Source organism: Capra hircus, chromosome 13 (assembly GCF_001704415.2).
Source record: "Capra hircus breed San Clemente chromosome 13, ASM170441v1, whole genome shotgun sequence".
Taxonomy (NCBI): domain Eukaryota; kingdom Metazoa; phylum Chordata; class Mammalia; order Artiodactyla; family Bovidae; genus Capra; species Capra hircus.
In genome coordinates this window covers 78,178,153-78,193,031 of record NC_030820.1, presented here as the reverse complement: position 1 = coordinate 78,193,031, position 14,879 = coordinate 78,178,153, and the positions used below count along the sequence as shown (strand labels likewise).

The following is a 14,879-nucleotide window of genomic DNA, read 5'->3' as shown; positions in this document are numbered from 1 at the left end:
GCTCCTCTCCGTGGGATTCTCCAGGCAAGAATACTGGAGTGGGTTGCCATGCCCTCCTCCAGGGGATCTACCTGACCCAGGGGTTGAGCCCACACCTCTTACATCTCCTGCATTGGCAGGCAGATTCTTCAGCACTAGTGCCACCTGGGAGAGGTGGTCAAAGTGGGCCGTTTGCAGAATTTCTGGGTTCAGTCCTCAGGGCTGACGTTTAGTTCTTGGCTGACAGATTGCAGAATTCTGTGAGTTAGTCCGAGGAGGCCAACGGATGGATGAAATTTTCTCCGAGTATGGGGTGCCGTGTTGCTGGTGAAGGAAGCTGGTTGGGACAGAGATAATCGATAAATCCATCTCACTTTTTGAAATGAAGCTACTGCAGGTATGAGCACCACCCTTAAAATTGGCCTCTCCCCTTTCCCAGAGGTAATGACTCAGTGAAGTTTGTATTCTTCCAGACTATTTTCCTGGCTTTATATGTGTTTCCATAGCATTTCATTTTATGTGTGTGTAAGGGTGGAGGGTTGCAAACCAAGCTCATATTGACTGTATCATTCTGATCACCTTTTCACTCACAAGTTGGGTCTTGAAGACCCCACTCCATTGTTACGTACAGATGCAGCTCACCTTGCCTTGGATTCTTGCATATTCCATTTAATCAGTCATTTTTTTGGATGGATATTTCTGACATTTCTTATGATAAACTTGTTTTTTTTCTTTTTTAAGCAGCCATCAATGCGCACGCCTCCTTATGGATGTGCGTTAAGTAATGTTCTGCCTGGCAGGCTACGCTTATTTCTGGTTTTCAAAGTTATCGCCAAACTACCCATCAGACTATCTGTGTGTGTCTCTGTGGAGAGGGGTGTCCGTTTCTCCTCTTTGAGGTTGTTTATTCCCGCTGTCTTGTCTGCAGTGGCTGCAGGGTGGCAGGGAGCCAAGGGGTCCAGAGAGAAATTCATCTCTAGGTGTTAGAGGCTGGGAGGCACCACAGGGGTGTGTGTGGGGGGTGAGGGGGTGGTCTCCGTGGTGGTGGCGTCAATGGGGCTTTGTTCCCAGGTCCATCCCTGAGCGGGATCCCAAACCGAGGTGCACCGAGGTGACCAAACCAGCCGTGGACCATGTCTGGACCCCACTCTTGACTGGCAGACACTGTCAAGTTCATAGGAATTCCACATACATGTAATGGGTGGGGAGGGGGCCAAACCCTGAAATAATTAGGTCGTAAATAAGGAAAAGAAGCAGTAAAAGAGGCTGACCACTAAGTGTAAAGACGTGAAGGGAAAAGGCCATGCTAATTCCCACCCAGGGAGAAGTGGGAGGTGTGAAGGGGGATGGGGCTTGAGGGGGGAAGCTGGACCGGGGATGCGGAGTGCGAAGAGTCTGATCCAGGACAGAGGCGGGGGAGGGGGACGGGAAAGAGGGGAGAAAGGAGGGAGACTGGGGGGGACCGAAAGTGGCAAGGTGAGGGGGGCGAGGAGAGAGCGGGAGGGGGAGGCTACGTCCGGTCTGTTTGCGATTAGCACCGAAGCCGGTGCCGAATGAGTAAGCAGAAACTTCCAGGCGTCCCCGCAGCCCCACTCCGAGGCCAAGCAGAAATCAGACGCTCCGGTGATTAACCTTGGAGAGCTCAGGACACGACCACAAGCGCCGCGCAGGCTTGAAATTAGCTGCCTCCCCCGGCCCCCTTGCCAAGATGGGAGCGAGGGCCGGGCCGTGAGGGGTGGGGGCCCCGCCTGCTGGGGGCCAGCATGGAACTCTCCCCGGCGGAGCTCAGAGCGACACCGACGGGCGATCGGCCGCGGCCAGAGCCGCAGGCGGCATCCGGGGGGGACCCGGCCGGCCGGGGGGCCCCAGGCGGGCTTCCTGGAACCCCGCTCCGCGGCCGCCTGCACCCTGACCCGGCCCGATAAGAGCCCGGTCGCGCTATCGGGCCCGGGGAGCGCCGGCCCCGCGAGGGAGGCCGGGCCGGGGGTCCTCCGAGGCCATGTTCTGAGCGCACAGCCTCGTCTCCTGAGCCCCGCGCCAGTGGGAGCCGCCGCTCGCTCCTCTCAGCGATAAAGAAAGTCGAGCTGCCTCCCGGGGGGACGGGGCGACTCCGGCAGAGAATGTTCGGACCTGCCGGGTGGTGAGTGTGGACCAGACTCTGGGGAGGGAGGGCGGCGTGTCCAGCTCATCCCACCTGGAGCTCCGCGAGCCCTGAGGCTGAGATGGGATCGCCGTGTGGCCTTGGGCAAGTTCTTTCCCCCACTCCGGGCCTCCCTTTGTCCATCCCTGAAATGAGTGGTTGAAGGAGGTCGTCTTTAAGGGGGTCTTACTATGACTACTATTTTTTCCTTCTTGTTTTTGACTGTGCGGCAGCCTTGCAGGATCTTAGTTCCCCAACCAGAGACTGAACCCTGGGCCCTTTCAGTGGAAGTACAGAGTCCTAACCACTGGATGCCAGGGAATTCCCTATGACTACTATGTTTCTTGGGTCTGCCGCGCCAGGCGTTGTGCCAGGCATTGATGAAGCTTCAGCCCGGAGAATCCCCTCCAGCCCCGGGGCAAGACAGAGATTCTTATTACTGTTATCCTCATCATACACTGACAAAGGAAGGCTCAGAGAAATGAAGTGACTTGCCCGAGGTCACACAGCTGGTTGGCAGCAGAGATGGGAATCAGATCTCGATCTTTCTGACTTGCCCCTTGCTAAGCTCTGTACCTCCAGGAGTAGCTGGGACTTGTGTCCTCTGTGTTCTCTGAGTCTGTGATGATCCCAGAGAGCAGAAGTGAAGGAGAGGAAGTGTGTGTAGGAGGCAGGCAGAGGGACCGGACAGGAGAAGCCATAGGCCGACCAGCCTTTGACTCTTCCGAGGGTCTGTCAGCCCGGGGATGGGCAGGGACTCCTGGCTTGAGTGCAGAGGGCCTGATGCCCCTTGCGGTGTTTGCTGCCCTGTTACAGGAGGCTCCCGGGGCCGTGAGAGAAGAGGGTTAATGTCAGGCAGGGGTGGAGAGAGCTGGGGGTGGGGAGGGTGGCACATGTCTGTATGAGTTTGTGTTCCAATTTTATTTTGCCTTTTCAAAAATCTGTTTCGAATCATTCTGGGCTCCCACTGCTCCTCTGGACCAAACAGAATTGTGAAACACATACAGTGCTTTCCACATGCCTCCCTTGGGGGAATCACGTATTCACATCATCAGAGGCTATTTGCATATGCATCCCAGCAGCTGTGATGGCAGCAGCCAAGAGATAAGATGCAGATAAAGCCAGCGAGTGTCTCTCTGGCACCGACAAGGAGGAAGCACGTTACATCGATGAGGGCTGGGAAATCCATGGCCAGGCCGTGGCAGGTGGGAAGTCCCTCGGGTGTCTGGCATCTGGGCAGAGCTGGAAGTCCCAGCACCCAGATGTGGCCTCCTCTTTCTTCTTCTCTTGGAAAATTCCATCCCACGGCAGCTCTGTACTCACTCCTTTTCTTTCTGGGTCTGGCCCAAGCCCTCTGCCCTGGGCTTGACTGGAGACCCCACTGGCGCTCCTTGCTCAAGAGTGACCAGCTTGTCCCAGGAGATTCCCCTCAGTCCTGGGCAAACCCGGATGGTTGGTCACCCTACACAGTTCTGCCCTTGATTTCTTTTTTTTTTTTTTTTCCCTTTGCAAGTTTGAGCTAGTGACTCGCTTTCTCCCATCTGTAAAACAAAAGGATTATTTTAGGAAATCTTTACAATCTCTTTGCAACTCTAAAATGCTGTGACTTTGGCTGGAGAGAGTCAGAGCACTCAAGTTCTAAATGTGGGTGAGACACAAGCATAAAGAGGAGGAAAACCTCCCCGTGAATACCCCAGTGCATCAGGGAATGTGCTAGAGGAGGCTGGAATTCAGAGGAGCTTGAAGAAGTGACTGCTGGCCGGCAGCGCCCAGTGACTGCTGTCAGTGAGAACAGTCCTGGGTATCCACATGCTTCAGAAAGGTGTGCGTTTAGTTGCTCAATCGTGTCTGACTTTTTGCAACCCCGTGGAGTGTAGCCCGCCAGGCTCCTCTGTCCATGGGACTCTCAAGGCAAGTGGGTTGCCATTTCCTGCCATTTCCAGGAGTCTGGGAATCTTTCAGACCCAGAGATCGAACCCTCAACTCTTGTGTCTCCTTCGCTGAGTGCCTGACCTGCTGTGGGTTCTTCCCCCGCCTGGGACGTTCTCAGCCTTTGCACGCGGTGTGCTGGAGCCAGCTTGGCCCGACTCGTGAAAACCAGTTGTCAGATTTTTAGGAACTTGGTGAACTCATTGGTAAACAGAGCCATTATTACAAATTAAACTATGTAGATTTATAATTAATGATATTAAAAATAGAGGTCGTAGGTACTCAAAACTCATCACTTTCCATTTTTTAAAAAGCTGCCTGGTTACTGATACAGGTGTTCCTGGGGATATTTGCATTCTGTGTGTCTGTCTGGGGGAAATACTCCAGTACGCTATTGCAAATCTCTTCCCAATTCCATTTTTTTTTTTTTTTTTTTTTTTTTTTTTTTGCGACTTCAGGTTGGTAGCCTGAAGTTGGCTATGGGTGGGAGTAATGACAGGAAGGGAAATCGCAAACAGTACAACTCAGGGCTTGACTGATTGTTTTGTTAATTACCTAGGTCAACAGGCAAAATGACCTAGACAAAGGAAGGGAAGGAGAAAAGGTTGGTGCAGATTGAACACAGAAGTGTGTTCTCTCTCTGCTTGGTACAGTGGGGATAGCACCAACACCCGAGGAAGTTGCTCACTTTGTTGACGAGCCAGGAAAGCGCCAACCTGCTCTCTGCTGTATCCTTTTTCCTCACTCCTTAGCGTGAAAGCAGGTATCAGCCAACGTTCTGGAAGGAACTACAGTCGCTCATCAATTATAACCATAGGCTGACAATAGATACAGGAATTGAGGGGCAAAAATCTATAACAACGTCCTGTGTGAGTCACTTTAGTATATGAAATTTACGGAAAAGAGGTCATCGTACATTTTATGTTTATCTGTAAGTTGTGTGTTACACAGCCTTTGTGTCAATACAATCTATAGCAAACCTGAGTACATGTGTTCGAGTGTGTAAATGCATAGATTTGTACACACGTGTACATGTGCTTACACACACATACACTTTCCCCCGGAAAACTGGTTGTTAAAACCTTTACCCACACACCGCTGGCCCCGCCACATCTCTGCTTGTGCCCAGGGTCTTCGAAATCTTATGGACCATCCTGAGAGATCGTGCTCAGCTCTCACCCAGAGGGATTCAAACTCCAGGCAGTGGGCCTTGGATACAATTCCTCAGCTTCTTCCTCTGGCCTCAAGCAAACCAACAGCCAAACTCCTCTCTCCTGTCCTAAGTGTTGGAATGGATGCAGAGACTGGGAGGCGCAGAGGGCGTCGTTGGCACCAGCTGCCTCCAGGGTCCCAGCTCGGGCAGCAGGAAGGCCCCGCTCCCCGCGTACTTGGTTCCCTCATTCATGCCCCCCCTACATCTGCGGGGTGTTTCCGGGTCGCCTCAGGGGCAGCTCCTTGTAAATCCCATCCCATTTCAGGTTTCACTCCTTCCATCCTTGTTGTTAATGCACAACACACGATTCTCTAATCAAAACGGCGTCTTGGATCGCGGAGGAGGAACAGCTAAGCCAAACCTGTAGGGAAGTTCAGACCACCTTCTATTTTTAGAAAGCCTCGGAGCCAGGTGGGCTGTTTCCAGTCTCCCAGGCCGGCAAGCACGAAAGGAAAATATTTTTCATTCCCCTGCTCCGCCTTCTTAGGGTCCCAGCCAAAGAGGAGGCCCAGGTGGGGACACTGGCCGCCTCAGAGAAGCGAGGCTTGGATGGCAGGAAGTGAGCCCTGCCCGCAGCAATTTTGAAAAGAACTAAAACCAGTTTTTTTTAAATTTTTTTAAATTTTGCATGTAGGAACAGCAATCCTGAGTTTAAATCTCAGTGGGTTCCACTCCAGGCAACCTTTTCCAGACCGTTCATTCACTCACATGCGTGTGAGTGTGTGTTAGTCGCTCGGTCGTGTCCGACTCTTTGTGACCCCTATGGATTGTAGCCTCCAGGCTGCTCTGTCCATGGGGATTCTCCAGGCAAGAATACTGGAGTGGGTTTGCCATTTCCTCCTCCCAGGGACCTTCCTGACCCATGGATTGACCTGCATTGCAGGTGGATTCTTTATCACTGCACCTCCTGGGAAGCCTATACTCACTCACATATGTAATTTTAATTTTCAAAGATGAGATCATTCTTCCATTTTATTCTGCATTTTCACTTGACGATACACCTTGGGTGTTTTTCCCTGTTAGCACAGGAAGACCTGAAGCTTTCGATGCCTGCCCCCAGGAGGACTGTGAGAGGGGAGCTATGGTGACAACCAGATCTGTTTTCACATCAGGTCTCAGACTTTCTATTAGAAAAAATTATGTATTTTTATTATTTATCTGGTTGTGCTGGGTCTTAGCTGAAGCCCACAGCTTGCCTGATCTTTAGTCTTTGTTGGGGCATGCAGAACTTTTTAAAATTAATTTGGCTGCGTTGGGTCTTAGTTGCTTTCGTTGTGGCTTGTGGGCGCTGCATGTGGGATCTTAGTTCCCCAGGCAGGGATCGAACCTGTGCCCCCTGCCCTGCAAGGAGGATTCTTAACCACTGGACCACCAGGGAAGTCCCATGTCTCGAACTTTCTTGACCGCCGAACACAAATATAGCCCAGCTGCTTCCATTTCTCAGTTAAAGTGAGGGAGGCGCTCCGCAGAAAGAGAGAGGCAGTGGAACTACCCTCACCAAAGCCGAAGTGTCCCGAGGAGAGGTGAGCCTGCTGTCCCCTCAGCGATCGAGAAACAATCAGACACGATAGGAATGCCATCTAAGCAGTTCCACTTTATTGCCACAAACTCTTGGTTTATATAGGCAAGCAAGGGGGTTTTGCGACGGACTTTCTATAGTTGCACCAATCATGTTAAAGGTCAAATTGTAATATGCCATAGTTGCACCAATCACATTAAAGGTCAAGTCATCATGCGCTTCATTGTAACAGCAGTCTATGGTGATCATGCGCTGTTCACGTGCACGGAATTGAGCCAATCAAAAGTTTTAACAAACAACTTAGGCCGTGCCCTCATCTCTTCCTCCAGGCACCATCTTAGCTCTAAACCGCAAAGCTAGCCCTTCTTTTTCAAGGTTTCCCATTTAGGGCCCCACATTAAAGGACACTCTGTTGGCCCCACATTAAAGGACACTCTGTTGGCCCCACCGTCCGCCCGTCTCTGGAAGCTGACCGCTCCCCTCTGCCCCCGCGGCCACCGTCTCTTTCCTCTCTGCTATGGTCGCCTCCTCCCTGATGTCTCTGCCTCTCCGCTTGCCTCTCTGACGGTCTGTTCTGCACCTGCAGCCAGCGGGGTCTTGTTCAAAGGAGATCGGATCCCGCCCCTCCTCTGCTCAGGGCACCTCCTCCCCGCCAGCCTGGCTCCCCCTCACCCGGCCTAGAAGGCTGAGTCCTAACCAGGGCTACCAGGCCCCAGAGAATCTGGACCTCATCTCCCCTGCCCGCCCCGTCAACGAACTCACTGCCGAGTTCGGCGCTGAGCACAGTGTGGCCTCAGGACCTTTGGCCTCACCGCCCCCTCTGCCTGGGACACTCATTCTCCAGATTGCCACATGGCTCCCTCCGTACCTCTTGCCATCATCTAACACACGATACATTATTTTTCTTTTTCAAGATATCTTCTGCTTGAGGGGCCTCCCTGGTGGCTCCGCGGTAAAGAATCCACCTGCCAGCGCAGGAGACACAGGTTTGCTCCCTGATCTGGGAAGATCCCAAGTGCCGCAGAGCAACTAAGCCCGTGCGCCATGGTTCCTGAGCCTGTGCTCTGGAGCCGGGCTGCCTCGGCTACCAAAGCTCGGCAACAAGAGAAGCCGCAGCAACGAGAAGGCCGCGTGCGCAACTAGAGGGTAACCCCCACTCACTGCAACTGGAGAAAGCCAGAGCGCAGCAACAAAGACCCAGCACCGCCAAACAGGCACAATTATTTTTTTAAGTAAAAATGTGAGTTTCCTGAGGGCAGGATTCTCTCTCTCTCTCTCTCTCTCTCTGTTTTTTCCCCATTTTGTTAAGTGCTGTATCTGTCCCATAGCAGGCACTCAGTTAAGACTTATGGAAATATTTGCTTGCTTCTGCGTTGACCGGCAGAGTCTTTACCACTGAGCCCCCAGGGAAGGCCTCAGGCCTCCAGATGTGGGTTCAAATCCTGGATCCCTTGTCAACGTGCTGTGTGACTCTGGGCAAATTATTCCACCTCTCTGCACTTCTAGAATGCAAGAGCGCTCTCTCCCAGAAGTCGCGTGAAGCGTTCCATGGTTCTCCTGCCGTTATTGTTTCCTGTCGGGTCGTATGCGCATTCCTGCAGCATCCCTGGCATCCTCTCATTGGCATAAGGAACTGACAAGGCTCATCCTTGGAGCTGAGTGGGAATCAATTCCTCCCAAACCAGGGTTGGCAAATCCGGACATGAGGTGGCCCCCAAAATGAAAATCGCTCAGTCGTGTCCTGCTCTTTGCGACCCCATGGACTATACAGTCCGTGGAATACTCCAGGCCAGAATACTGGAGTGGGTAGCTTTTCCCTTCTCCAGGGGATCTTCCCAACCCAGGGATCGAACCCAGGTCTCCCGCATTGCGGGCGGATTCTTTACCAGCTGAGCAACCAGGGAAGCCCTGAGGTGCCCCAAAGCCAGTGGCGACTCTTGGGCGGAGCGAGCAGGGGCTGGGCCACAGGAGGGCAGATGTCCACTCCAGGCTGGGCTGGTTTGGCCGTTGACCTTGGTGACCATCTTATGGCCAGAGAGACTGTCCGGGACGAGTGGTGACCAGCACTGGTCTCTGGCCTCATCCACGTGAGGCTGATGGCTGTGCTTGGGCTGTTGCACACACACGTCTGGAATACCTATTCTGAAGGGTAATTCCCAGGGAGAAAGCGTGTTTATACTTTTCTTGGGGGGAAAATTCCATTTCTGTTGCCAATCAGTTCCGCTTGAGAACAGCTTTTCTCAACACCAGCGTGTTGGCCGCCCAGGCTCGTGTTCTGTGGATGAGCTCAAAGCAGGAGGAAGAAAGTGACTTTTCTTTCCTTCTTGCACCCCCCCAACCGTGATACCCAGCTGCTAGTGTTGAAAGGGGTCCTGTAGCTCACTTAGTTTTTTTTGTCATGCTGACTCCAGGAAAGGCTATAAAAACCATCAGTGGGCCCTACTGGCCGTAACTGGCTGGAGGGGAAGTTAGCAACCCCAGTGGCTGAGTTATCAGAAGCTGGTTGAGACGAGGATGCTTCAGTCAAGCCTCTTCTCCTTCCACCTGGGCCCCGGCAAGGCGGGGGCTGCTGAAGGGAGTTTGTTTGTCTGTCTTTCTTCCCGGCTCCCAAGAGCTGCAGGGGCTCTTGGCAAGATGGAGCAGCTGGGAGGCCGTGTTGTGGGCTGGTCCCCTGAGGGCCTTCGATGCCCACTGCCCACACCAGAGCCCAGCTCTGCTGTAGCCACAAGCTGTGGACTTGAGGTCCTGTGGCCTTAGTTTCCCCATTTTTAAAGTGATGGTCGTGGTCCTTCCTCCTGAGATTGCTGTCAGGACCACATGAGTGGCTCCACTTGGAGGAGCCCCTGACTGCACGTAAAGCCCTTCCTAAACGTCAGCTTTAAAGTTTAAAATGTATTTAGCTGTGGCTGCACTGGGTCTTTGCTGCGGCGCGCAGGGCTCTCTGTTGCTGTCCACGGGCTTTCTCGAGTTGCTCTCTAGCTGCTGTGCGTGGACTTCTTCTTGTGGCGGAGGCTTCTCTATTTTCGGAGCTTGAGGTCTAGGGAGCGAGGGCTTCGTGGGTGCCGTGCACAGGTTCAGCTGCCCCAAGGCATGTGGGATCTTAGTTCCTGGACCGGGGATCAATCCAGCGGCCCCTGAATTGGCAGGTGGATGCTTACCCACTGGGGAAGTCCCTAAACGTCAGTTTTTATTACTGACTCAGGACCCTCCCATTCTTACTCCGCTGACACTCGAGGCGTGTGTGGTTGTCCATTGTATCTTAACCCAGGCCCCTGTTGATAGACTGGTGATCGGTTCCAGTCTTTTGTGATTTCAAGTCATGCAGCATTGAATCACCTGTAGCTTTGTGTACCTACCTCTCCCCTAAGGTACGTGAACCCCACGATAACCTTGTCTCTGGACTTTCCTTCCCAGGGCCTGTAGAATGAGGAGAGGCGTGTGGACGAAGGGTCAGCCCTGGCCTGGCATGCAGACAGGCCTGTGGGACAGGGCAGGGTCGGGCCCTCTTGAGCCATCCAGCCCCCATGATCCTGGCCAGTGCCCAAGGTGGCCTGGAGAGAATAAATCTGTGCCATGCAGGCTCTGCCCATCTTTTGCGATCCTCTTCCTCCAGGAAGCCCCCTGGGATCTATGTTCTGACACTCGTGACTGTCTCTGGATGGATTTAGTACCATGGTGTTCTGCTCCCTTTTGAGGAGGGCAAGGCCTTAAGATGAGGAGTCAGGAAGGCCTGACTTCTTAGCCCTCCACCCACGTAACTCCTGGGGCCTCCGTGTCCTCTTCTGTGTGAACCAGATAATAACAATAATGATAGCAACTCCTCAGAAAGGTCTTGGGAAATCTCAACAACATAACATTGGTGGAATGTTTGACCCTGCGTTGGTCCCGAGAAACACAAGCTTGGGCTAGGAATGTCGCCTGCGGGAGGGTCCAACTGCCTGCCCACTGGGCTGTGGGCACTTGCAGCCAGTGGTGTCCAGTCTGGAACCGAATATAAACGGAGTCCAGCCTAGCGATGTGGCCTTGGGTGAGTTGTTCTCTTCTGGACTGAGTTTTCTCTCGAAAATGGGGGTCCCGGGATACCGATCTAGCAGGTTTGTTTGGGAAATTCAGTGAGGCCAAAGCAAATAATGCTTTGGACCTGTCAGATGCTCAATAAACGCTGGCTATTGCTGGTATCATGGCTGTTGTGTTACTAATTGTAAAACATCCTCCCAGAACCTGGCACAGCGTTGTACATGCCCTGGGTACTCTGCGAATCAAACACACTCACTGTCAGGGCCAAGGCCGCTGGTTATAAGGTAGGGTCTGTGGGAGGCCCTGATGGAAGGCTCCGTTTCTCCTGTGGTTGATTCCCTTAGAGAGAAGATGACCTGACCTGCGGTTCATGCCGTCTGCCTGCGCCTAGCTCTGTGGAATGCTGGAGCAGGCGTCAGCACCCCCATTTTACAGACGAGGAAAAGGGGCTCAGAGACGGCAGAGCCTCTCGCCGTGTTCCACAGCCAGCTCCCAGCGCAGCAGGGGCCGACCCACTTCTCCTGACCCTCAGCAGTGGTCCCTACCCCGCCTCACACAGGAAATGGACCGCGGGGGCGAGATACAGAGTCCCTCGTTGAGCAGGGCCCTTGCACATTTCTGTCATTTTTGCATCTGGGGACACGGGGTGAAGAAACTCAGATGAACTGTTCTGGTTTCCTGGTGGACAAACACTCCTGACCCGGGGTGAGGGATGTTTGCTGCTGGACTGGGTCGGTGAGAAGCGTGGTTTTTGTCTAGGTTTTTCCCTTCTCCCCTGCACCCGACTGCCGAAGATCCAGAGAGGGCGAATGTGCTGAAGACCTCAGGAGCTGTTCCAGGGTATCTGAAGGGTGGCAGGCCCCTGAAACTGTGGATGCTGAAAGCCCTGGTCCCTCCCGGCCTGCTGTGGGACCTGCCTTGAATGAGAGCCCAGGAAGGAGCAGGGGGTCACTGCCCTCCCCAGCCTGCATCCGTGTGCCCTCTCCTCTCGTAAGGACACCAGCCATGGGGTTCAGGGCCCCCCTAATCCAGTGTGACCTCAGTGGAACTAATTACATCTGTGATACACCATTTCTAAATAAGGTTATGTCCTGTGTCTCTGTGTAGACATGAATTTTGGGGGGACACCGTCCAACTCACGACAGCAGCTAATAGTCACCGTTGTTATCACTTCCTCCGCCGCCTACTGAAGCAGCACACACAAGTGCAGGCGCTTCTCTGAGCGCCTTTTTTTTTTTTTTCACTTTTAAAAAGGCTTTTCATTTTGTAATGGAGTGTAGCCAATTAGTGCTTCCCAGGGGGCACCTGTGGTAAAGAATCCGCCTGCCAGTGCAGAAGACGTAAGAGACACGGGTTTGATCCCTGGGTTGGGAAGATTCCCCTGGAGGAGGACGTGGCCATCCACTCCAGTATTCTTGCCTGGAGAATCCCATGGACAGAGGAGCCTGGTGGGCTACAGTCCATAGGATCGCACAGTTGGACACGACTGAAGTGACTTAGAAGGCGTGAAGATTAACAATGCTGTGATAAGTTTCAGGTGGACAGCAAAGGGCCTCAGTCATACATGTACATGTATCCATTCTTCCCCTGAACCCCCCTTCCATCCAGGCCGCCACGTGACACGGAGCAGAGTTCCCTGTGCTATATGTGGGTCCTTGCTGGTGACCCATTTTAAATACAGCAGTGTGTCCATGTCCATCCCAGACTCCCTAACCATCCCTTCCCCCTGAGCTGCTTGCATGTCTTCTCTCTTTATTCCTCTGGCCCCCTCCGAAGCTGTGCAAAGTGGTTTCATGGTTATCTATGAGACTCAGAGGGGCGGACTGACTTGCCCCAGGTCACACAGCTGGCAAACAGCAGACCTGGCTTTCGGACCCTTTTCTCTCTGACTGCAAAGCTGACAAGGTTTCGAGCCCCTCCAATCCCACCCCGAGAGCTTGGGGCCGCCGTACTTTTCCTCCCGGGATCCCGCTGTCTGAGACAGGCTCGCTCCTGGCCCACACGTCTCTCCAGAAACATCTCCCCCAGAGAGGCTATGAAAGGGCTGGGGGTAGGATTCTTTATTCGGGAAACATGAGGTTGTGCTCTGCCGTGGGTCACTGATGGCCGGGTCTCCTGTGGGCAGGAAGCTGGCGTGCCCCCCATGCGTGTGAGAGCGTGCCAGAGACACTCACGTCATCCTCACATCTGGGAACGTTTTCAGAGTCTTGACTGGGGGCTACAAATTGCAAAGGGGTCCTTTAAGGTGTGATTTATTCATCATTGAGACCGTGCTATTAAATGCTCGTGCAGAGTCGATTCACTTTGCTGGGTCCACAGCCCTGACTTCTCAGGCCGGGCACAGCCGCGGCCTGGCAGCAACAGTGGGGCTGGTTTTTTGATGTCAGCAGAGAGGGGAGAGTGGGGCCCCGGGGCCTGGATGGGCCCGACTGAGACAAATGAGTGCCAGCCAGATGGTGCCCTGCAGGCCAGCTTTCATCATGCTTGTCGAGGAAAGAACATGCTTTGGCCGATGGGAGGTGTGGGCAATTAGGAGTCGGGAAACAAAAATTGTCATTTCCAACAACTGGGGCTTTGGGGCCAGGAAATATTGGCTCTGTCAGCCCGGAGAAACTGAATGGATCGGACATCCCCAGGGAGATCGGGGTCCCCAAAGGTCTCAGCTGGCCTGCAGCACTCAGTGGGGGCGGTTGATGGGGCCAGCCCCAGCACCGAGAGCTCAGCAGGCTGTCTGGGTCCAGGTCCTGTCTCCTTCCGAACACCCTGGTCAGCCCTGCTGTTGGACAGGGATTATCGTAGAGCCTGCCCTGGGGGCTTGTGGGAAGCCCTGAGCTAACAGCATAGGTCGAGTTCTCACTGACCCCAGCCAGTGTCCTCAGGACCCGGGCCCAGTGCGGGGCAGCCTGGAGACAGAGAGGAGCCAAGGCAGCGGACCTCTTGCCGTGGCTCCAGGGCCGGACTCCTAACCCGCCCGCCACAGCCAGGCAGGAGCTTCCTCCCTCAGGGCAACTGGGAGACGAGTGTCGAGGTGGTCTCACCTGGCCTGGGTGGTCCGTGTGCTCAGCATCCAGGAAGCCAGCCCTGTGGACACCAAGGATCTGAGTCACATTCCCAGCTTAGGGCCGATGGAAGGGCAGATGGTGACCACGTGGTCCCTGCGGTCCTTCTCAGGTGGCTCCAACCCCCGAGGAGAGACGGGGAGGGACCCGTGTCTTTATGGGCTGCCAGCCTGGGGTGGGGGGGTAGGCTGCACGGCGGGTCCAGCTCAGGGGTGGGGATCACACAGACCTGAAGTGGGGAGCGCTGGACATCAGAGTCATCAAGGCACCCAGGTCCTGTGAGCTGCAAACGGGCTGCAAGTCTGTTCTCCGGACCTGGAGTCAGGTATCTGTCAGCATGTGAAGGCTGAGGCCTGACCCTTCCCCGACATCCCTGTCCCCTCCAGGTCTGATTGCCCGGGGGTCATGGCCAGGCTGTGCCAGCCGGCTCCAGCTCTCCCATGAAGGCCAGTTTCTGGAGCTCTCAGATGCTGTGGCTCTTGGCTTGTTTATCTCCACGGCTCCAAGCCTGGCCAGCTTTTGGGCAACAGGAGCCCCAAAGTCCGTGAAGAAGGGACCGTAGAACCCAGCATGGGGGTGGCCGGGGCGGGGCCGGGCACAGGATGCTGGGTGCCCCAGCTGCAGGCAGCTCTGAGCATGGTCCTTTGGAGCCCAGGAGGCCAGCAAAGTGAGGATGGAGGGGAGGCTTCTCCAGGGCGGGGGACCTTCCCTAGAAGCCGCTGGGCCCTGACCTTGTGACAGCTGCTCGGTGAGGGTCCTTCCTGGCTTCATTCTTACTCATGGATGTATTTAACTTCATTTTGGGGTTGCCCTTGATCGCTGTGCATGGGCTTTCTCTAGTTGTGGCAAGTGGGAGAGACTCCCTGTTGCAATGCCTGCTGTGGTGGTTTGGTGGTTTCTCCCGCCGCGGGGCACAGGCCTTCGTGGGCCCTGGCTATGGCCACGCGCGGGCCCTAGCGCACATGGCTCAGTAGTTGTGGCTTGTGGGCTTAGCTGCTCTATGCCGTGAGGAATCTTCCCGGA

At 54.3% G+C, this 14,879-nt stretch overlaps 1 protein-coding gene across 3 annotated transcripts in view; it reads left to right on the top strand.

Annotated features, from left to right (window-relative positions):
- Positions 1,422–14,879, top strand: part of FAM65C (family with sequence similarity 65 member C) — a 73,424-nt gene continuing 59,966 nt past the window's right edge. For all 3 annotated transcript variants that reach the window (XM_018058024.1, XM_018058023.1, XM_018058027.1), the window contains exon 1: positions 1,422–2,119. The gene's annotated coding sequence lies outside the window, so the exon portion shown is untranslated. The remainder of the gene's footprint in view (positions 2,120–14,879) is intronic.